The sequence below is a fragment of the Triturus cristatus genome, chromosome 8 (assembly GCF_964204655.1).
Source record: "Triturus cristatus chromosome 8, aTriCri1.1, whole genome shotgun sequence".
Taxonomy (NCBI): Eukaryota; Metazoa; Chordata; class Amphibia; order Caudata; family Salamandridae; genus Triturus; species Triturus cristatus.
Window position 1 is genome coordinate 875703819 of NC_140591.1, and position 23398 is coordinate 875727216.

Here is a 23398-nt window from a genome sequence, read left to right on the forward strand (position 1 = left end):
TACTCATTATATAATCCATATTTTTTAGGTTTGTGTTGTTTCTCATTAAAGGTCAATACATAAACATAGAATACACATATTGTGGCAACCAAAGAGACCATACATAGCGGAAGTAATGTATCACAAAGCATTATATCCACTAACAAAGTAAGACTAATAATAAAAGTATAAAACAAAACTCAAAATACACTGCACATTGAAGATGATAATAACTCTTCTAACTTGTGAGCTGTTTTCAAAATAGTTAGTCAATTTACACATGTTTTCTTCTGCTAAGGGGTTTTAACTTTTTCTGTGGGATATGACCACAGTGCTAGAGGACAGATGCTTCGTCAAACATATCTAGCGTACCTTGGTATGTGGTTAATGATCCTTAAATATCATTATATTTCTCATGTGTGTCTTCCTTTCCTGGGCTCCTGAAATGTTATATTTTTTCAGCACTTAGCTAGTTAATTTCTAGCACAAAAAAGTACAACCAAAACACATTTTTACCTTTATTAGTTTATTTCCAATTTACCACCACAAAATACTCTGTGGATTTGGTAAAATCATATATCAGGTGCCTGGACACTTCCCCTTATACAAATGAATGAGCACTAATGAGAGTGCATAGAGGCCAAGTACTCTTTAAATGAGACAGACAGGACATATGCCACTCTCTGGTGGATGTCCCCATCTGGGAAACTCTAAATGAGGCCATTCATTCCAGAGTTAGGGTGAGAAAGTCAGGGTAATGAGAAGGGAGGGGAGATCCTCTTAACTAAATATATCTAACATAGATACAAAGGGAGGAATGTGGAGTTACAGATCGAAGAGCAGACTTTAGTTCTTGGGTGGTTAACTGCAACTGCGAAATGCAGGACCTGACCCTTTGTACCAAGATGTTAAGAGAATGAATAACTGTACAAAAAGAAAAGAAAGATTAATTTGACCTTTCAAACAGAGGGATTAACAGATAGCATATGTTCTGGAAACTAAACCTAACAGAGAAGGGGACGTTTAACGAGGCATGTCTTGGGATGGTCATATATTCTTGACACCCTGTGGCCAAAGGCGCTGGAAGTCGGGGTGCAAAAATAACTATGCTGGAGTTCAGCAGGCGAACGAGTAATACAAATGCCTTAAAATGTTGTGTTTGGCTTGTTACATTTGCTGTTCTTTTAAAGACAAAGGTCAAGTGTCAGGTTATGTTTACTGGCAAATTGCTGCTTATTCAGAAACTAGTGTTTACTTTTATTTCTCTTACTGAAAATTGAGAGGATTTTGTAAAAGTGACCAGTGTGACAACTTGCTAGGGTGAAAGGAAAGACTGTAGGATGTCTGTTTTTTCCTAACGCACAGCAACATTTAAATACCTGTAAATTTACTTAAAACATATTTCAAAATATATCAGCAATTAGGAAAGTGCAAATGAAGCATATTTTTTTTTTTTAATGTTCTTGTTATTAATAACAAATTAACACTTAAAATAGCACATTACAGACAATACCATGTACTATATTGCAATCAACAACTCTTTACTTCTAAGGCTTATCCCCCACTGGGGTAGAAGGTAGCACAAGACGTCAGACAGGTAAGCATTATTCAGCGTCCGATAGTGGTAGGTCTCTCGGCGGCTCACAGATGTCTCCCCTGTAAGTGTTCCATTTCTGCCATATTTGCTACCATTTGTTAGGGCAGCCTCGTGAGAGGTATACAGTCTTTTCTGTGAACATACAATGGTCCATGTCATTCTCCCAAAGCCTCAGGGACGGTTTTTCACTTGCTCCCCACAACTTTGCAATATTGCATTTGGCGATCATCATTCCCAATGACACCTATATCTTATCTTTGACATTTAGGTCTGGAGGGCCCCAGATGTTTAAAAGACATAGCTTAATATTGCAGTCATTGGTTACCCCCATGACTTCTGTCATACAGTTTGTGACCCTTTCCCAGTATCTCTGGATTAATGGACACTCCCAAAGTGTATGTATGAATGTACCAACCAGCCCACAGCCCCTGATACATCTTGCGTCCTCCCTAAATCCCATCTTCATCAACGTTGACCCCGAATAACATATCCTATGTAATATTTTAAGTTGAACAAGCCTCAGCCTGGATGAAACTGGCGTTTCTCTGGGGGATGCCAGCACTTCTAGCCATACCCCATCATCCAATTCCCCTACGTCGTGGCCCCAGCGAACACGGAGTTGGAGAACGGTGTTGGGGGAATTGTTTATTAGTATTTTTATATATAATGGAGATTATATAATGGAGATTGCTTTCTCCAGAAGATGGCCATCTAGTATTCTGTCCTCTAGCGGTGATGACTCTGGAGGACTATCACCCCTGGGTATTACGGCTTGCAGCGCGTGTCTGACCTGAAGGTATCTGTAGTGTTCTGAGGCAGCTAGGTCATATTCGTCTCTTAACTGGTCAAAGGAGATTGCTCCACCATCTCTCCACAGGTTCCCCACAGAAGATAAACCGATTAGGTCCCATCTGTCAAACCCTTTAGTGACCCTCATGTTCCCTAACTGGACTGTGTCCCAGAGTAGGGTGGCCAGTGTGATTTTCTCCTTCCAACCCAAACTCAGTGTGGTATCTCTCCATACCGTGACCAAATGATTGGTGGACCCTGTTAGTTTTATTCTAGACGGATTGGCGTACAGCGCTCCCCTGTAACTTCCTCCGGGTAATAGCCATCTATCCATATTGAAGCCAGGGTCGTTCTGCGGTCCGTACGTTCAGTGATTAATGGCAGTGAGATGAGCTGCCCAGTCGTATTGTCTAATATCAGGGAGCGTGATGCCACCATCGTACCACCCCCTAGTGAGCTTAGACAGAGATATCCGTGGAGGTTTCCCTTCCCAGAGGAGCTCCCTCAATACTAAGTCGATTGATTTAAAATATGTAAGTGGCACCGGGAAAGGTGCATTCTGGTGCGCCTAAAGAAAACGAGGCAGTGACATCATTTTAAACAAGGCGGCCCTCCCTAGTAGGGATAGAGGAAGCGATCTCCAGTGTGTGACATCACTCTTGAAGCACTGCAAAGGGGGAAGGAGGTTCTGGGCGTATGAGAGTGTCAGATCTTTGTAGACATGAATCCCCAGATATTTAAAACTGTTGGGGGCGAGTGTTACAGCAAAGCCTCTGGGCAGAGTCGGGGACTTCCTGCTCAAGACATAGAGGACCGATTTAGACCAATTGATGGTGTAGCCTTAAAATTCCCCAAAGACCCGGAAGATGTCCAGCGTTCCATTTAAGGAGGCTGCAGGCGAAGCTAGATAGAGCAAGATAACGTTGGCATAGAGTGATATGCGGTCCTCCCAGTCTGGTGCCCATCTCAACCCTCTAATTACCAGGTCCTTCCTTAGCCACATCGCCAGTGGTTCCAAAATGAGGGCAAAAAATAATGGAGAGAGGGGGCAACCCTGATGAGTGCCCCTACCCAGCTCAAATGGGGAGGACACTCTGTTAACCACTACTCGAGCCATGGGGGCGGCATATAGGAGGCATACCGAACTCAGGAAACCAGGGCCGAATCCTAGTTTTTGCAATACAGCCAACATATATGGCCATTGGATCGTATCAAAGGCCATGGCCGCATCCAGCGAGACCACCACTGCGTCTTCCCGAATAGTGTCGGCCCTTGCTAGTACTCCGGGTAGTCTCCGTAAGTTGAGATAAGTATTCCTGGCTGGCATAAAGCCTGACTGGTCAGGATGAACCGGATTAGTAATCACTGTCAAAAGGCGGGTAGCGAGTATCTTCGCCAGGATCTTGGCCTCCCCGTTTAAAAGTGAGATCGGCCTGTAGGACGAACCCAGATGAGTCGGCTTACCTTGTTTGTGGATTACCACAATATTTGCCAATCTCTGGTCCAATGGGAGCAATCCAGAATCTAGACAGTCCTGGAACATTCTAACTAGAAATGGTGTAATTTTACTGGCTGTCAACTTATAAAGTTCGACCGGTATGCCGTATGGACCAGAGGCCCTCCCCCATGCAGATCGTGGATTGCTTTATTCACTTCTCCAACTTCCAGTTCTCTATCAAGGTCCAATCGCTCCTCCTCAGAGAGTCTAGGGAGGGGAATGTCATGGAGCATAGAGAGGTCATCGGTTTCAGTGTACCTTGTTCGGGAAGTGTATACCTCTTTGTAGTATTCAGCGAACTCCTCTGCAATGGCCTGCGGGTCAGAGGTCAAGCCCCCGGTTTTAGTGGCGAGTTCCACCACTATGCGACTCGCCTGGTCCCTACGGTCGAGCCACGCCAGTAGCTTGCCTGCTTTGTCACCCAACTCGTATATTCTACACTGTGTGGCTCTGTGCTGCGTCTTGGCCGCATCCTTCGACACAGCCCGAAACTCGTTCTGCTTGAGTAGCCAGTCATGTCTTTTCTGAAGACTATTTTATGTGGTTAATATCTCCATTTCCAACCGGTCTAGATCCTCATGCTTCTCTCTCTTGGAGGTGGCAATTTGGGAGACCGCGGTCCCTCGAATGGCCGTTTTATAGGCCTCCCATAGCACCACTACTGAATCCACTGAGTTTTCATTTTCATGAAAGTAGTGTCGCTGATAATACTCTTGCGTATCTTAGGGACCTTAAAATACCAGGGGTTGATTGGGGCTGTTCTTCCTACCAATGGTTCCCCCATTTCTACCCAAGCCCATAGGGGTGCGTGGTCCGAGATACCTCGGGCTAAGTGAGTAATTTCTCTAATGTGACCCAGCTGATCTGCAGGTGTGATTAAGTAGTCTATGCAGGATTGCGTTTTGTGGCCCCCCGAGTAGAACGTATATTGTCTCTCCGTGGGATGAAATGCACCCCAGGCATCTGTAAGGCCTAGCGCAGTCAGAAAATTGTTAACCCATGTACACGTTTCTGGTGACATCTTGGGCGGCCATCTATCCAAGCTATCTAAAACTATGGGATTGAAATCTCCTCCAATAAAGAGCCTTCCATCAGGTAGGGAGAGCAAGAAATCGCCCAGATCCTTGAAGGCCGGACCCTGTAATCCAGGAGGGATGTACACCGACACAAGGTTAAGTGTGCACCCTTCCCAACACCCGGTAACTGCCGCGAATCTGCCCTGGATGTCTATTTTTGTGGAGTTTATTTTGATTGGAAAAATTTCCTGGAGCAATATTTCCACCCTGCGGGATCCAGAACCAAAGGCTGAGTGTGGCACCAATTTGAAACCCCAATGAGTCAGTGCCTGACATGTATTACCCAAAAGATGTGTCTCCTGGAGTAGAACTACATCTGGCAGGTGTCTTATAATATATTGCAATACAATGCCTTGTTTAATATTATCCCCGAGACCGTTGACGTTCCAGGACAGCAACTTAAATCCTGCTATATGTGTCGTGTCGCTGGATTAAGGGTATATAACTGACGCCATCCGCCTGGCTCATCAGGGGAGGAACCCGCCCAAACCACCCTTCACCCCCTTCATTCTGGGTGCTCAGCGAGGATCCAATCCCTGCACACAGGAACTTTGGTATGTTGAGACTCATCTGGGTGATCCCATCCCCGGAGCTCTTCATTAGATCGGAGCAGGGCCCGATAGGAAACATCATATCTATGTACCAATAGAAGCGCAGTGCTCTGCGGGACCACCCTTTTGGGCCTTCATAGAAAATAACGGCGGAGAATTTTACAGTCACCAACATGCAGTGGAAAGCAATCGACCCTTGTCTGTAATGCGACAAAATCAAACAATGTAGAATGTAACCCCCCTCCCCGCCTTGCACCAACGAATGCCCAACTGGGACATGATGAATGCAGTTATGAACTAAGATGCATTGTGCACAGGTATCCCTCAATATCAACAAAACAAACCCAACCCCCCTGCCTGCATCCCTGCATGGCGGAAATAGAACCTCCCACCTTCCCAAACATGCAGAGCGCCTTTCACCAACCCCTTAAACTAGTAGGTGCGTGCAGCCAACCGGGCACCCGCTTCTGCCCCAAAAGTCATCTTTTAGACATTTAACTCAGAGCACTGTGGTCCCACCAATATCATATCTTGCCATAACCAACTGACCAACTAATCTGAATGCACCCCCCCACGCAATACTTCAGCATACGTTATCATTGATAAAAGTCTCTGCCCAGTCCAACAGTTCAGTGTGGCTACTTTACCCCCCCGCCCTCCCCCTCAGCAGAGTCAAAATACAGAACAGACTATCCGGTGCCCCCATGTGGCCCTCTGTCAAGGCATCTTCCTCGGCGCCGCCACGAGCGCCCTCCGATCTGGGTTTTCGGTTACGGTCGTTCCTCCCTTGGCCCACCAAGCACCAACCATCAAGCCAGTCCCAGGCGTCCTCTGGGGTGTTGAGGAACCAAGATTTCCTCTCTGATTCCACATGCAACTTGGCTGGTAATAACATGACGTATTTAAGATTTTTATCTCTGAGTGCGCGTTTCACGTCCAAGAAGCTACGCCGTTGCCGCTGCACTTTGAGGGTGAAATCCGGGAAGAAGGTTATCTTGCTGTTTTGGAACTTCACGGGGGTGAAAACCCAGACGCCTGGAGAATGGCATCTCTGTCCCCATAGTTGAAGATTCTGGCGAATATCGGGCAAGGTGAGGCTCCAGGCTTTGGTCTGCCACCTGGCACACGATGCGCTCTCTCAACAGAGAAGAAATCTGAGTCTTGTTGGTTTTAGGTGGCTTGTGACCAGTTCCTTGACAAATAGCCCGACTGCAAGTTCCTCGGCCCTCTCCGGGACCCCCAGTATACGAACGCTGTTGCGCCAGGAGCGTCCTTTGTATTCGTCCAGCTGTGCTTCCATTCTCGCAGTAAGGGACTGCAGGTCCTGCACCTTTCGTTGTAGGTCGGACGTGTCGGCTACCAGTGAGCTTGCCTTGACATCCACCTCTTGCAGCCTGCTGTTCATGGAGCGCATGTCTGCTTTGATGAGGGACACTTCCGACGAGACGGAGTCCAATGATGTGTGTACCGTCGTAATGGTAGTAAGGATGTCCTACAGCGTCGGCTCTTTAGGTTCTGCAGCCGGTTTTTGTGTCTCCGGGGGGAAGCCCCAGGGCCTTTGTCCCAGGCGTATTTTTCCAACTTGTAAAAGGGGATAGGAGCACACTGCCATCACGTCTCAGCGTCATTACCTCCAGTCATCTTGGTCGATGTAGTTCAATGTTTTTCGCTCAGTACAAAGTTCAGATAATAATTGGCTAATGCCATATTTTTTGTTGCGTATCCCTAGACACGTGTTTCTGGATTCCTCCGTCATCAGTAGGGAAAGAGTTTGTAGGTTGCTGGACATGCTGCCGCTTAATTTTCACGTGTCGGACCTGCTCGCCCTTCCCCCACCTCAATTACCATTCGGAGGTGCGCCGGGCTCGCCGACTGCTAGCTTCATCACAGTCAGCCGGATTCAGGTAGGCAAGGGGTCACTCGAGTCAGCAGGTCATTCCGGACTCGCACTGGTTGTATTTGACGATTTTCGTCCGGATAATGTAGCAGATTAGCTTAAAAGTGGGCGCCCTCAGTCGGAGCCGCCTTAGAAAGCGGCCATGTTCTTCGGTGGTTGGCCACGCCCCCCCTGAAGCATATTTTTCATAATTCTGAAGTGTGATCTAAACAAAGATTTTATTATGATCAAAACAAATCAACACACTTTACTTGGTGATGTGTAAATGATATGCCCTGAAACCTGATATCTGCACATTATCATTTGTACCCTACATAATTTTACCAGTACAACTGCATAGCTATGCACATTTAGTCACCATTTCAAAGGAAAATGACCTGTCTGTAAATGACGGTGCACTACCTCACCAGTACTCAAACATGCACCACCAGCTGCATACCACACTCATACCACTTTCATGCTGAATGGGCATGGCACATTTGCTACACTTGTTCGCTTGGATTTTTTTACAGTCCCTATGAATTCAGTAATATAACATTAATGGCAGCACCCCCACTCTGAAAATTGTTCCAGCTCCACTGCCTATGACCCAGATGTATTAATACCCTGAGTCGGGTTGGCGTCACATCTGTCACAAAAACCTTGTGCAGAGTGTTGGGGTGGGATTTAATATCCAATGAAAACCATGATTTGCATTAGACAGTATCCCAAAGTAAAAAAAAAAATGTGCTATGGCCTACTCTACGTCAAGGGGACATTCCATGAGTGGTACATGGGCGTTACTATGTAACCTCCCATTGGTACTGACGCAAATCCCTATCTGCTAACTTTTTTAGACAGGCTTTTGCGCCAAAATAGTATGGCTCCTCAAGGAAGCTTAACGAGGAGAAATTTTTTAATTTCTCCTTATTTTCCCAACATTGCATTTGTGCTGCATTGTACAGCATACATACAAAGTGAGTAAAGTATTAAATAACAGTTTGGGGTATTGAAAGGGTTGCCTTCCAGTACAAAACCTATGCTGTAGAGAACGCTAACACCAGCATTTGATGCAAGGGTGTGTGCACTGACAGACAAAAGTACGCCATCACTCGGGAGAGAAAAATGCACCGTATTTTAACAGATGTGGTGATTTTTTTCTCTTTCCCTTTGATGCAACATAGCACAGCAACTTTGTTTGCTGTGCTGCCTTGCGTCACATATTAGTGTATCTTGACCCTTGTTTTAGTTCTCAAAGTGCGTCCATCAGTGATAAACAGTAAGATCAGGGAGAAGAGTAAGCACACTGGACAGTAGTCTGGTAGCATGTTGAAGTGTGAATCACAAATATTTATGTCCCTTAGAATGGAACATTTTCCTTCTTCTTGGAGGCAGGCAAATTATTAAAGTCACAAAGAAAATACACTGACATTTCCATGAACTGGACAGATCCCAATAAACATAAGACCACCAGGTTTTAGGAGATGTATTCACAATTAAAAGATGTGAGATATCTGGGAATCTAAGCATTGACAACAAATGGGTAGTCTTACTGTTCATACTCCACAACTCCAACATACACATACAAACAATGGTCATTTGAGAACATACCAAGAATTATTTATAGTGGTTATAATGTGGCAATGCATGTATCCTCAGCCGGCCAATTTAATGATTACAACCACACAACTGCTGGATTCAGCCTTCACCAGGAAACTAAAGAGTGATACTGAAGCATTCCTTCTAGGGGGCAGATTAAGTACTGTTTGCCAAAGGCTTCCGAGCTGATTTTGCATAACATTTGAAACTCAAGATGCTGGATTTCGATTTGTAGATCACTGGAAAACTCTTTAAACAGATTCAAAGCTTAAATGTGAATACAAGCAGATCACAGTCACCACTTGTACTTGGAAATAGGTGACTCTACCTTGGCTAAAACGTGAAAACCTTAGTGCTGCAGACATTAGAACTTGTTATAAAACGCACAGTATAAATATAATCCATATGTGGAGAGGCTTAAATCAGACTATAGATTAATAAACTATGGGGGGGGGTGTAAGGGCTGTTGCCTTGATGTAAACTGTAACAGCAATGTAATCTCAATTAGGTAAACATGTTTCTGATTTCCCTTTGTAGATTGGCACAAGGAGCAAAATGTTGTCAGGGAAAACTGCATGTGGCATATGTGTAGGCTTTCCTGTTTTCAGTTTCTATTTTTGGTAAATTCGGGTGGGGTTTTTTCAGTGTTTTCAAGTGATTTCAATACCTTAAATAAACTGTGGTTATCAGTTGTTACACATTTTAACGCCATTAAAACAACAGAAACAGTGTTCTTTCCCTTTTTTTATAGAACGTTTTGCTTTTATTATTGCTTGCTTTCTGTACTGATAGTGCATGGTATATATGAGATACAAATACATTTTTGCAAATCAAACTTCTTGTAGTACAACATACAATACCTCTTCAGTGAGTCTTTGGTCATGTGAGCTCACTTTTTCCTTCCCATGTAAACTTTTTTCTGTAAAAAGGCCCTCTCATCATTGGCACTTGAGAGGGACAACGCCAAAACAGCCAGTACACAATTTGCTAACTATGCCCACTGTCATAGCTTTCCATGCAAATATTGGTGCACTTGAAATTTGCGGTTCTCTGGGCAGGTTCTGCAACATTTGCGTTGAACTGGGCGCTTATGCCCTCAGAGTAATTAAAGTGGTCAAAAATGAAGCAGCACTTTTGAAACTACAGACAAAATTCACCTTTACAGAAGGGTTCTAGAACTGGTATACAGGACCACAGTGAGGTTTCACCGACTTCAATTGTCCTGGTTGGTGAAGGAACATTTCTATGCATCATTGCAAACCATTTCTCATACATTGTAAAATAAAAGTTCCAGAATTACTCTTCAATATGGCTTTGCTTACCAAGTGGCAAGCACTCTAACATGGAACATGTTGCAGTGCCAAAGTCACTAAAGGTGTCACCCAGCCCCTTCACATCTACACCAATTATGCTGAACATTTGGCAGACAAGGGTGTTTCCAGACTCTAGTTTTTTTATTATGTCCACTACAGCAGTTTTGTTTTCCGGTAAAATTTAAGAATGCAATACAGTGTACTTTTTTTCACATCACTATCGATATGAGACCAAAGATCCTCACATTTCTTGCCTTTGGCATCATCACTCAGCAAAAATTCTGTAAACGGTTGCCACATGGATAATATAGCGTTCACAGCCCCTTGGACTGAGAACCATCAGCTCAGTGACACAGTTGAGATGAATCTTTCTTAGATGACACACAAAGCACAAAATTAGAAATATTTGCGTTTTAGTTCCAGCGCATAACAGAACAGTGCACCAGAATGGACTAAAAAGTGACAAGGATCTCTTACAGGGAAGCACTTCAGCTCAGGCATCGATTTTGAGAGGTAATCACACAACTTTTTCATATACATATCTGAATCACTGCAAATACAAACAGTATAATTCCAATCTTTGTTGAACTTGGAAAGAACCTTTTTGTAGCAGCATTCCACGTGACACTGCGTTCCAGGTTTTCCAGAAGTCTGGTGTCATGTTTTCCCCACTATCCTTGATGCTTGGTAATAGCACTCTTATAACATACACTTGTCACTATCCCTTGTATTGAATGTTTAAAACCTACTATCAATACTGACTCTCTTGAAACTGTGGGATGATGTATCAAGGGTTTTTACCCATTCTCTGTGGGTAAATGTGATGGCACATATCAGGAAAGATTCTTCTGAAACCAGCCTTTTTACCTATCAGTGAACGAATCAAACGCTGCCAAAATATCAAATATGATTTTGATATTTCCTGATTGTCTACAGTTTCTAAAATAATTAAACAAGACCTAAAACATGCTTCTAGACACTACATCTTTAGACCAAAGACCACCAAACTGAAAAAAGCAAAAGGAATACTAAACAATATTTTTGTGACATCTCTAAACAACAAAACTCAAGCAGAAAAATGTTAGCCCAGTCTTTCTTGCTGCTAGTTTATAAAACAAAGTTACATTGTATTGGCCGCTTCAGGAAGAAAAGAAATGACTCTTTCATTCTTCTTTTACTTTCTTTGAATGGCATTTAGTTTGTGGTTGTGCAGGTGTTTTTTTAGTGTTTATATGTTTACACTGGTGAAGGCTATTTTCCTTCCGGTGGGGTTTTATCAGTTATTATAGGTTTAAACCTAAAGCCGGACAGCCTACATATGTGCAACAACACCAAACCAATATTTTATATATGAAATTAATATGTTAAAATATCAGAACCAATCTAGTTAAAAAGATAAAACAATTATGATTAAAAGTCCAACAAAATAGAGAACTCCAACCTGCAGGAATCAGGAGCTAATACAAACTTAAAACAAGCATTGGCATAGACAATAGGTCTCACCTTTTGGCCCTTATAATTGTTTGGACATGCAGCATATTATCCCGAGCACAGCAGCTATTTTATTTAGGTGTTTGGGCGGTGTCTCTTGCTTTAGGCATGGAATGGTAAACATCCTAACTTACACGGCAACTGAAACTGCAGATTAAGCTAAAAAATATCATATTGTTGTAGAAAACATGTACACCGTGATGGACGCTTGTAAACACAACAAGACATGAGATATGAAACATGGATAATGAGCGGTGTCAGTGGGTTACTAATCCAAGTAAGCAGCCAGGAAAGGCACCGACACAGAAGCCAAGTGCTGGATAATAAACACATAGGAGACATCATATGAAGAAGCGTACGAGAGCAGTAGGGCCTCAAAAGACTGCAGCAATAAAATCAGGGTAGGTTGTGATTGGTTGGATGATGAATACCACCTTGTCATATATGATTCCAGGAAACCACGCCCTCTGGAAATTCTAGTTTGTTACAAGAGGGAGGACATGAAAATAAAATAGAGAGAGCATGAAGCACAATGAGGGAAAGAAAATTGTAACAGATAACAGATGGAAGATAGATAACAGATAGAGATAAAAGAGATAGATAGATAGATAGATAGATAGATAGATAGATAGATAGATAGATAGATAGATAGATAGATAGATAGATAGATAGATAGATAGATAGATAGATAGATAGATAGATAGATAGATAGATAGATAGATAGGACAGCCACGGCCTGTGCAGGTAAGAGGGATGGGGCGATGGGGGGTGTTTCAACAAAAAACGACAAGGGAAAATTAAATAAATAAAACATTTTCCCTTGTCGTCGTCTGTCGAAATCCCCTGCCCACCCTGCCCCACCGCTCTTATCTGCAAGGGCAATGGCTGTAGATAGATAACAGACTACATAGATAGATAGATGATAGAGTTTGCATGTTGTGCATCTAATATAGTGCATTACAGTATCTTGTTGTCGCAGTGCCCTACTATGCTGTCTGTGTTTTTCTGCAGTGTCATGTAGTACAGTATAGCGCATGGGACACCGCCATCAGGTGGAAGTGAAGTATGGGTTGAATTTTGTGTTGAGGAATAAAAAATCCACACGGAATAGTAGCAATACTTGTGGTGATCGCAGAATAACATTGAATGTACCATCTTTAATCAGCTTAAGGGTTTATTTTGTCGATGTTGTTGAGTCTCGTTTTCTTAGAAAAAAACAAGGTCTTCATATGTTGAGAGTTTGCACCCTAGAGAGTCCCCTGCTCTTCATCCAGTCAGTAGGGGAAATCTGAAGGCCTGACCAGAAGCTTTAAAGAGCTTAGAAATAAATGGAAAGTTCAAGTCGTCTCCTTGGCCGATGGGCTTCTGGAGTATGCTGTCAAGCACCACCATTTTTCACATGCTCCTGTTATGTTATGGGTTTTGTAAAGCGCGCAGCTGCCCCAGCAAAGGGGCGTCCCAGCGCTGATAGACGGAGGTAGGGGGCATTTACCAGGTGAACAGGTCTAACACAGAGGAAACAGGTGTGTTTTAATGGCCTTGCGGAAGGCCAGGTAGTTATCCAAGCTGCGGATGTGCAAGAGAATTCCATAGTTTAGCAGCCAGGGTGCGGAAGGAGCGTCCACCAACACGTGCCCTACTCGCCCGAGGGACAACTGCTAAATGCCGGCCCATAGATTGTAGTGAACGGGTAGGTGTGTAAGGAAAGAGCAGATGTGCCAAGATATCTGGGGAAGAAGTGTTCACAATTTTAAAATCAATACATAGGGACTTGAACTCGATACGCCTCACCACCGGTCGCCAATGTAGTCGACGGATGACGTTGGTTATAGAACAAGTTCTAGGATGACCGACAAGAGTTCTAGCGGCCACGTTTTGAACCCTTTGAAGACTAAGGATTTCGGCATTGTTCACCCCCAAGTAGAGAGAGCTGGCATAGTCCAGCCTAGACATACTGGATGCTGGATGATAATCTGACGGACTATAGGATCAAAAAAGCCCAACTGCAGTTTGAGGCCACGCAAGGCTCCAAAACAGGTCCCAGCAACTTTTTTAGTTTGGACCTGGAAGCTGAGGGCAGAGTCCACCCATACACCCAGGTTTTTGACCACCTGTTTGGGGGCAGGAGCGCAGCCCAAGGTTGCCGGCCACAACCTCTCACTACACAGCTCGGGATCTCTCCCTACTAGCAAGAAATCGGAATTGCTAGCGTTAAGCTGGAGGAAGATGGCGGTCATCAATCCTGCGACGGCAGCAAGATTGCTCTTAAACTTGAGAGCATCCTGCATGCAGTCATCAGAGAGTGCTACTACCAGCGGAGTATCATCAGCATATGATACCACTGTGAGTCCTCTGCTCCTGGCCACTGCTACTAAAGGTTGAACATAGAGATTGAATAACGTAGGGCTCAGAGCCGAGCCCTGAGGAACCCCTTGTTTGATAGCATGTGTCCGGTAGGTAAAAGGAGGAGCCGCCACCTGGAAGGTTCTCTCAGAGAGAAAAGAAGCGAACCAACTCAAGGCCAGGCCCCTCGATGCCAGCATATTCCAACCGTTGCAGCAGGATCTGATAAGACACTGTGTCGAACGCGGCACTGAGATCAAATAGAATCAGCGCCGAAGTGCGTCTGGCATCCAGAGCCACACTCAGGTGTTCAGTCACAGCTAGGAGAGTAGACTCCGTGCTGTGGCCTGTGCGGAAACCATTATGAGAAGAGTCAAGCAAGTTGATGTGCTCCAGATGTCTAGACAGAATGGAGTTAATATGGAACTCGGTGATCTTAGTCACCCATGGCAAGAGGGAGATAGGCTGGAAGTTCTCCAGCTTGGCGGCATCCAAAGAGGGTTTTTAACAAAAGAACCACCATGGCTTGTTTCCAAGCACTGGGGACAACCACTTTAGCCAGAGAGATTTATCAACTGACCCAGAGGTGTGAGGAGTGGAGACAAGGATTTGAGAATTTGTTCAGGCTTAAGAGGATCAGCGGGGGACCCTGACTTAACCCTGCTACATAGCGAACACAACACGTAGAGGGAGATAGGAGGGAAGACAGCAACTGTGGAAATAGAAAGAGGTCTATGGACAGGGCTAGATCTGATCAAAGCAGGGGAAAAGGACATATAGATGTTATCCACCTTCTTGATAAAAGAGGTTGCCAGATCCTCGCACTGCTGGTAGGACGAGATTGTTGGTGCTGTAGGAGACCCTGCTGCTTTAAGATCTTTAAGTAAAGAGAAAATACTTTTAGCGGGATCACTACTACTACTGATTTCGCCAGCAAAAAAGGCTGCCTTTTCCTTCTGAATAGCCCTGTGATAGTTCTTAATTACTGCCTGGTACTGCCCCTTCAGCGCTGTGTCATAGTCCCATCTCCAGGCCTGTTCTAACATCCTACAAGCTTTCCGGATTATAGCAAGTTTACTGTTATACCAAGGGCTGGAGTTGTTGTTGCGACACTTAGACCACCTCACAGGGATGAGTTTATCAAGAGGCTGCCGAACCCAGTCAGATAGAGCTCTATTGGCTGCATCAAGATCATCCGGCATACAGAGGGGATGTGTTGCAAGGAGGGGGTGAAATTGACCTGAGTCCAGTTGGTGCCAAGGACGTTTGAGTATCACCTTCTGAGCAACCCTCTGCGAGGACACAACCCCTGCGAGACACATAGGAACCAGAAGATGATCGGTCCAGCTCTTCGCGATGCGAGAGTACACTGTGAGACCAGAAAGGTTGGAGAAAACTGGGTCTAGCAAATGGCCTGCAAGATGGGTACAACCTGGACCAAGTTGAGTCAGCTGAAGGGCAACAAGGTCTGCTAGAAAATTACCTATATCCAAGTCATGCAGATTGTCCAAATGAAGGTTCATCTCACCAATAATGTTGAAATTGGCAGGCCTCAAAGCCAGAGAACTAACTGCCTCAATCAGTGCCCCCCTAAACTCTTTGTAGGGCCCCGACGGACGATAGACCAACAACCCGGACAGATTAAAACTGGCATTGAGGGAGATCCCAAAACGTGCACACTCACAGCCAGTCACAAAGGTACAGGTGTAGCAGGATTTAATAATAACTGCAATACCTCCCCCTCGCGTTTCTCTGTTGAGAGTTGTGATGTTAAAGCCCTGGGGAAGCGCCAGGCCTGGCTCAGCCACCATATCCACGGAGAGCCAGGTCTCTGTTAAAAAAAGGATATCAGGTGACTAGTCCTGCAATAGATCATACACCTCAGCATAATGCTTTGCCAAGGAACGGCAATTAAGGCTGAGGAGCTTAACGATGTGCCTGGGGGGAAGGGAGGAGAGAGGAGAGGGCGTAGCCCAAGAGTTAAACCCACAGATGATACAACAGAAGGGACCTTCAGGCATACTGCCTAGGGAATGACCACATGAACTAACCAGTTTACTGATGGCCCGTAGTAGATCCCAGGAAGAGTAGGTCAGCCCTTTGCAGCGTGAACCGGCAGCATGTCTACCGTCTGGCGACATACAGGCGCAGACAGGCACAGACGGGCTTGCCTTTCACGCGCCAGCGGCGTGGCCCACTGCGTGCGTCCGCTGTGCCATATGGTTTATGTAGGAGAGTGGAATCTGACTAATGGTTGCCCCCAACTTTTTGCCTGGTATTTAAGTGGTTTTTGACTAGTCTGGCTGGGATCCTGCTATCCAGGACCCCAGCCTATCTGCTTTCTCCCTAAAACTGTTGTGAGTACTCTAGGTACAAACATAATTGGATGCTGGGCATGCCCTACCAGTCCCTTGTAGATGGTACCCTAGGTACCCAGGGCATGGGTCCCCCAGTAGGCCTACCAGGGCTGCAGCACTTATTGTGCCACCCTGGGACAGCCACCCAAACTGACACCACCAGGCCACTACTGTAGCCTGGGTAAGGTGGTGCTAGCACCCCTTACAGGGATGTAGGTACCCTATGTCCCATACAATTACAACACATATACTCTCATAGGTCACCCCTATGGCAGGCCCTGGTAATCCTACAGGGCTGGGTGCTGAGGTATGTGTGAGGGGGGACCCCTACGTGAGTAGGACCTCTCTGCAACCTTCGTAAAACCGTTACTGGGTTGTTTGTAGTGTAGCCATACCATATACTCTAAACCGCATTATAAGTGAATCGCATCATCGCGATAACTTGAGAATGGCTACACAGAACCATATCGTGTTTGGTGTCAAACATGAAGGAATCATACCCCCAGTCCAGCCATGGGCATGGGGGCACGATTCCCCCTTGCTAGGAGGGTGATATGGGAAAAGCGGTAGATTTTAGACAGCAATTTAAAAGTGCACATGTACCACAAAATGGCTACTGTCCGCCACCTACACGACTCTGGCTGGCTGTTGCTGGGGAAAACCCCAGCCTCGCCAGCTGGACAATAGGGCTCCTGTGGCAGGGAGGTGCCAGCACCTCCCCAGACAGGATAATGTGGATTGGAACAGGGTGGGTGCACCAAATGTCCTTTCAGAGTTGCACGTAGGCAGCTGCAGAGCCCCAATTCTGCATACACCGCCTGGAACCGGTTCAGGGGCATCCTGCCCCTCGCCCAGGCGGGAAACACACAAAGGGGAGTGGGTGTAGCCACCCTTTCCCGCCTCTACTCTGATTGGTAGGCTCTATTTTGGACCATCCCCTAATCTTGGGGATATATGGGAATAACTTTGCCCTAGAGCCTTAGATTCGTCCAGAACTTCACAGAACTGACCTTCGACGAGCTGCTGCCCAGCTGACTGAAGAAATCTCCCTTGGGATAAAGGAGTTATCCCCCTGCTTGGCAGGCACCTAAAAGACTACAAGATACCCGGTTGGAACTTCGTGGCTCTCCCGACCTTCGACGCCTTCCAGCAACCTCGAGGTGGGTCTCCAGTGCATCCCAGCGTCCTGTGAGTGTGCCCAGCAAATCTGAGCACCCTGGACCACGTGGGTGTCGAGATCCCCGCATACCCCGAGACACCGGCCACCTCTTGTCCAGCACACGACCCCGACCAGTGGGGAAGTTGTGCTTTGGCCCATTTCTGAGCCAACCATCTAGCAGCAATTGTGCCGACCCTCAGCTCCCTGGCCCACTCCGGTGGCCCGTGGGAGCTCTTTTACGCACTCCATTTTGCTGCCTTCCACGGTCCCTTGTCCCTCGACTTGTGGGCCCTGACGGAGGACAATCTTTGTTTCCAAGAGTTCCCCTGGTTGCTCCAGGCCTGCTCTACGCTCCCTGCAAAGGAGAGCACCCTCAGGCCTCGTGGGTCTGCACCACCAGCTGCTTTGTTCATCTTGCGTGGGTTGCGGTTGCCAATGCTTAGTGGATCCAATCGGGACACTAACACCGCAGCGACCCTCAGCCAACGTAGGACAGTCGCCCTCCAGAAGCTGGCCTTCCTTGAAGCCTCCCGGAGCCCGTGACTGCAGAGCCCAGCTGTACCTCCTACACCTGAAGCACCCGACTTCCACGAGCTCCTTGCTGTGAGCTCCCTGGTCACTTGCTGTGACCCAGACTCTGTCCCCTCTGCTTTCAGGTTCATCTTTATCTTCTCTTCAACTTTAATCTTCACGACTTCAACGACACTCTCAGCTAGCAGCAGTTTGGACTACTTTTCCATAGAAAATCAGCCCGCGACCCGACACCAGAATCGACCTATGCACCCGGCTTCCCTGGGGCAGGTAACAGTGGTACTTCGGTACTCCAGTGGTGGTGGGCTCTCCAAAGCCTTAAGTCTCAAGCCTTAACTTTGTACTGTTGCTAGAAGTGTCCTTAAGCTTTAAATATTCAACCGCGACATTCTCCATAGGCTAACATAGCGATCCCGATAGCAGCTCTTTGCACTGCACGCGTCTCCCGTGGGTCCCCTTCCTCTTAACTATGGGTGGATTCTGAAGGGGCAAGCGATCCTAAATGCCCTAGGCATTGCCTGTAGAATTGTCGTGGTTCTTATACCACTATTTTAGTATATGGTTTGGTCCCCCCCTGGGGCCCATTGATTTCTGTGCTATTTATTGTGTTTATAAATGCTTGTTTGAATTGTAACTTTGCCACTAGCCACATAAAGTGACTGTGGGATTCTGTCTAGAATAAATACATATATTTTATATATATACCTGTGTGGGCTACTCTTTCATTTGGTTATTCAAGAGGTTATTATGGTAAAACAATAAGCTTAACACTCCTTCAAGACTTAGCCTGAAGGCTGCTCTCCACAGCTACCACTAGGATAGCTTTCTTTAAAGGTTGTCTTAAACCTATCATCAATAGGAGTCGAATTGGACTGGTGCAAGGTGTCCCTATAACTAGGAACAGCATATGCCAGGCCAACTTCTCACATTGGTGTGCAGCGGTTGGATTCAAGCTTGCCATTGTTTTACCAGATAACAAATTGAATTTCTAAAGTGAAAGCCACTTGGTACCAAAGGTACATATAAATTCAAGCTAGAATACAATAAGTTCTACTGAACTTAGAGTTGTGTGTAGAGGGTTTAGCACACCTTGACTACAACTCAAGAGAGGGTTCAGTAGGCCACACTTAGTGTAGGTAGATACAGCACTACACTAAACATGTCTTCAGGTGGCACTAAGGCTATGGAAGGACCCCAGAGGGTCCCAATAGATAAGTATGATAATTTCACCTTTGCAGAGCTCAGGGAAATGTGCACCCTTAGAAAACTGAAGACAAACAAAGGTGCCAACACAAAACGTCTCAGGGAAATCCTGCTCATAGCAGACTTTATGGAGTCCATAGGGTACAGAGGGACGGACAGAGTGGGTGGGCACCCCTCAGAAGAGGACACTCCCAGAGTGGACTCTGATGAGGAACAGGAAGAGGATGAAAATCCTGACCTGGAAGAAACAGACCACTCACAGCATGGAGGTGATGGCTCAAGAGGCACTCCCTCCACCCTTAAAAGGGGAGTGGTGGATCCCAGAAGGCACAGATCCCCCTCAGTGGGATCCAGCCATTCTAGGAGATCCAAAGGGTCCTCTGCCTCTTCTCAGAGAAGAGAATCCTCTCATGAGAGGAAATGCAGACTGATCAAATTTGAGCAGGCTAAGCTTGAGCTTAAAAGAGAACAGTTAGCATTAGACAGGGAAACCCTGGAGCTTCAGAAAGCTTCAAGAAAGTGGGGTCTAGAGATCCCTGGTGGCAGTAATGAAACCCCTAGAGTTAGAGAGAGAGTCCCTGACAATAGGAACCTCCACAAGATTGTGCCCCCCTATCAGAATGGGGATGATATCCACAAATGGATATCTGCTCTTGAAAGGGCCTGTAGAGTACAGAGGGTCCCTGTAGAGCAGTGGGCAGCAATCCTGTGGCTCTCCTTTTCAGATAAAGGTAGAGACAAGCTCCTCTCTGTAAGAGAAGAGGATGCTGATGATTATTATATCTTGAAAGCTGCTTTAATAGATGGGTTTGGCTTAACCACTGATCAATACAGACTTAAGTTCAGAGACACCCAGAAAGCACAGAATCAAGATTGGGTAGACTTTGTGGATTGTGCAACCAAGGCACTGGAAGGTTGGTTAAATGGCAGTAAAGTTAATGATTATCAAGGATTGTATAATCTCATTATGAGGGAGCAGATTCTTAATAATTGTCAGAACCAACTTTTACACCAGCACCTGGTGGACTCTGATCTGACCTCTCCCCAAGAATTGGGAAAGAAGGCAGACAAATGGGTCAGAACCAGGATTAGGCCTAAGAACCAAGTTGGTGACCAAAAGAAGGATTCCACTAAGCCCAAAGAGAAAGGTGGGGATGATAAACAAGAAAAGTCCTCTGAAGGGCCCCAAAAACCCAGTGCTGGGGGGGGTCCCAAAATACTTCCTCTAATAACAAGAAACCATATTGCCATGTGTGTAAGCAACCTGGCCACTGGAAAACTGACTCCAGCTGTCCTAACAATGGCAATAAAGAAAATGTTCCTCCAAAACCAGCTCCAACACCTCCTGTTGCTACTAGTAGTAATCCCCCAGGTGGTGGGAGCGCACCCAAAAACTTAGTTGGGTTCTCTTTGGGGACACCAGTGGACTCTGGCCTAGCCAGGTCCCCTGCATTAGCAACTATGGTCTGTGATGGTGGCATGGGGTTTGCCAACTTTACCATGAGCCCCAGTATTCTGGGCAGGTACAGACAAGAACCAATAATCAATGGTCAGAAGGCTGTGGCCTATAAGGACACAGGGGCCAGTGTCACCATGGTGACCAAGAGGCTAGTGCCCCTAGATCAGCTTTTACCTGGGTTTAGCTACCAGGTGACCAACATAGATGGAATCAGGACAGATCATCCCATGGCAGTGGTAAATCTCAGCTGGGGAGGGGTCACTGGCCCCAAGAGAGTGGCAGTGTCCCCAAACTTGCCTGTAGATTGTCTACTGGGGAATGATCTAGAAATCTCAGCCTGGGCTGAGGTTGACCACAAGGCCCATTTGAAAATGGTAGGAATCTCTGAGAGAGTGGATGAGACCCCGAGGGCCTCACCTCCACCCCAGGAGAAAACAGAAAGAGTGAAGCCTGAAACTATGGATCACTCTACACAAACAGAGAGCATAGGGGAGGAGGAGCAGTCTTCCCCCCACCAGTCTACAGGTTAAGGTCCAGTTTCTCAGGGAACTGATCCTGCCCCTTGTGAAGTAACTGCCCCAGAAGTGGACAGGCTTGGCCTGCCCACCTCTCTGATGGCAGGGGACTCTTCCAAGGTGGTACCCAGTCTGGAGCAGGTATCCTGCCTCTCTCTACCCTGCCTCAGTCAGCCCAGGGCTGCAGAGGTCAGGGAGGTCAGTGGACCCTTACTGGGCCCCTGTCCAGAGGAACCCCCTCATCAACAGATTTGGGACACCCAGCAGAGTAGTTTCAGCCAGGTGAACATTCCTCTACAAACTGAGGGATCCCCCTTACCCCTAGGTATAGGCACCCCTCAAATGGATGTTGTTGAGCACAGGGAAACCTGGGGCCTAGCTGCCCCAAACCTTCCAGTGCCCTCCACTATTCCAGCCAAAGGGATCCAACCCCCAGCTGTAGGCAGCCAGAGGTTGACCCTTAGGGCCAGATATGACACCGTCATGGGCAGAAAGGCTTCCATAGTGGCCAGTGATCTGAGGAGGTTGAGACCAACCCAAGTAGGGCCTCACTTCCAGACTCAGACACCCCACCAGCCCACCTCTGACCCAAAAACCAATACAGGTAATTTCCCTAGACTTTGGAGAAACTCTAGAACCCCTTGGGGTAGGATTTCCCAAGTGGACCATGACACAGGGAGCAACCATGTTAGTACAGGTTCTTCCTTATATGGCCACTCAGGAGATAAAGGCTTATCTGGACAAGGTTAGCCTTATCTCCTTTCGTTTGGGGGGGGGGGGGGGTTATGTAGGAGAGTGGAATCTGACTAATGGTTGCCCCCAACTTTTTGCCTGGTATTTAAGTGGTTTTTGACTAGTCTGGCTGGGATCCTGCTATCCAGGACCCCAGCCTATCTGCTTTCTCCCTAAAACTGTTGTGAGTACTCTAGGTACAAACATAATTGGATGCTGGGCATGCCCTACCAGTCCCTTGTAGATGGTACCCTAGGTACCCAGGGCATGGGTCCCCCAGTAGGCCTACCAGGGCTGCAGCACTTATTGTGCCACCCTGGGACAGCCACCCAAACTGACACCACCAGGCCACTACTGTAGCCTGGGTAAGGTGGTGCTAGCACCCCTTACAGGGATGTAGGTACCCTATGTCCCATACAATTACAACACATATACTCTCATAGGTCACCCCTATGGCAGGCCCTGGTAATCCTACAGGGCTGGGTGCTGAGGTATGTGTGAGGGGGGACCCCTACGTGAGTAGGACCTCTCTGCAACCTTCGTAAAACCGTTACTGGGTTGTTTGTAGTGTAGCCATACCATATACTCTAAACCGCATTATAAGTGAATCGCATCATCGCGATAACTTGAGAATGGCTACACAGAACCATATCGTGTTTGGTGTCAAACATGAAGGAATCATACCCCCAGTCCAGCCATGGGCATGGGGGCACGATTCCCCCTTGCTAGGAGGGTGATATGGGAAAAGCGGTAGATTTTAGACAGCAATTTAAAAGTGCACATGTACCACAAAATGGCTACTGTCCGCCACCTACACGACTCTGGCTGGCTGTTGCTGGGGAAAACCCCAGCCTCGCCAGCTGGACAATAGGGCTCCTGTGGCAGGGAGGTGCCAGCACCTCCCCAGACAGGATAATGTGGATTGGAACAGGGTGGGTGCACCAAATGTCCTTTCAGAGTTGCACGTAGGCAGCTGCAGAGCCCCAATTCTGCATACACTGCCTGGAACCGGTTCAGGGGCATCCTGCCCCTCGCCCAGGCGGGAAACACACAAAGGGGAGTGGGTGTAGCCACCCTTTCCCGCCTCTACTCTGATTGGTAGGCTCTATTTTGGACCATCCCCTAATCTTGGGGATATATGGGAATAACTTTGCCCTAGAGCCTTAGATTCGTCCAGAACTTCACAGAACTGACCTTCGACGAGCTGCTGCCCAGCTGACTGAAGAAATCTCCCTTGGGATAAAGGAGTTATCCCCCTGCTTGGCAGGCACCTAAAAGACTACAAGATACCCGGTTGGAACTTCGTGGCTCTCCCGACCTTCGACGCCTT

At 46.6% G+C, this 23398-nt stretch overlaps 1 protein-coding gene across 5 annotated transcripts in view; it reads right to left on the reverse strand.

Annotated features, from left to right (window-relative positions):
- Window positions 1–23398, reverse strand: part of ADGRG7 (adhesion G protein-coupled receptor G7) — a 1782456-nt gene that overhangs the window by 153695 nt on the left and 1605363 nt on the right. The window lies entirely within an intron of this gene.